The sequence below is a fragment of the Medicago sativa genome, chromosome 7 (genome assembly GCF_051527215.1).
Source record: "Medicago sativa cultivar Bolivia chromosome 7, Bolivia_mono, whole genome shotgun sequence".
Classification (NCBI taxonomy): Eukaryota; Viridiplantae; Streptophyta; class Magnoliopsida; order Fabales; family Fabaceae; genus Medicago; species Medicago sativa.
Window position 1 is genome coordinate 8236663 of NC_140755.1, and position 1239 is coordinate 8237901.

The following is a 1239-nucleotide window of genomic DNA, read 5'->3' on the forward strand; positions in this document are numbered from 1 at the left end:
TTCAGTTTGGTTTTTAAGTTCTTGGAGCTGCTCATATTGATTTATAAGAAAATTTTCTAAAAAAAGTTCCAAGCTGGATTTTTGAGGGACTATTTGGTTGTTTGCATAACTGAGTGGTGTTGTTTCTTGTCCAAAAAGATTTTGAGGGGTTTGAAAAAAAATTTGGTTGTTTTTAAACCCTTGATTATATTGAGCATAGTTTACTTGCTCAGGACTTCTAACAACACTACCTAGTTGGCAATCAATGCCAATATGGCCAAATACACCACAAACTTCACAAAGAGGTGATACAGGGGCAGGTGTGACAGCACTAGTATTTATTTTATCAAATTTTTCTGTGAGTGCGTCAACCTTAGCAGCTAGATGATCAAGGGAAGAATTTTCATACATACCTACCTCTTTCTGAGAGGGCGAAGGAGCAACATTAGTGGTGTCCCTTCCGTAGGTCCACTGATAGTGGTTTTGTGCCATGTCCTCGATCAAAGCATATGCTTCTGTGTATGTTTTGTTCATCAAAGCTCCACCTGCCGCTGCATCAACATAAATTTTTGTGGGATGCAAAAGACGATTATAAAAAGTGTGAATAATAAGCCAGTTCTTTAAACCATGATGGGGACAAAGTCTACGCATCTCTTTGAAACACTCCCACACATCGTAAAGAGATTCTCCATCTTTTTGAGTGAATTGTGTGATTCGATTCCTTAATTGAACTGTTTTAGAATAGGGGAAGAATCGGGCAAGAAAAGTTTGCTTCATTTGGTGCCATGAAGTGATAGAACCAATTTCCAATGAATTAAACCAAGTACTAGCTCTACCCCCTAGGGAAAAAGGAAAGTAGTGCAGCCTTACGACCTCTTGGTTTGCATTCACGGTTCCACTGAGTCTTAAAAAAGTTGAAATATGAAAATTCGGATCCTCAGTGGGTGATCCGAAAAATTGATTTTGCTGCACTAAGTGAATAAGTGCAGGTTCTATTTCAAAAATCTCATCAACCGTTGGGTACACAATAGCATCGTATGACTCATTTGAAGATGGGATTGCATACTCTATGAGAGTGCATTCCTTAGCCATATCGTTATTATCTTCCCAAGAAGTTAAAGGCAAAAGAAGAAATAGAAAAAGAAAGAATAAAGAAAGATATATATATATATATATATATATATATATATATATATATATTTATATATAAAATAAAATAAAATAAAGATAAAGATTTTTTTTTATATGAAATAAAATAAA

The 1239-nt window shown here is 35.0% G+C and overlaps 1 non-coding gene across 1 annotated transcript; it reads left to right on the forward strand.

Moving 5' to 3' along the window:
* The first annotated feature begins 601 nt into the window (after positions 1–601).
* Positions 602–708, forward strand: LOC146903963 (small nucleolar RNA R71). Its single transcript, XR_015020899.1, has one exon. It is a non-coding gene; the product is annotated as a small nucleolar RNA R71 (small nucleolar RNA).
* Positions 709–1239: the final 531 nt, after the last annotated feature.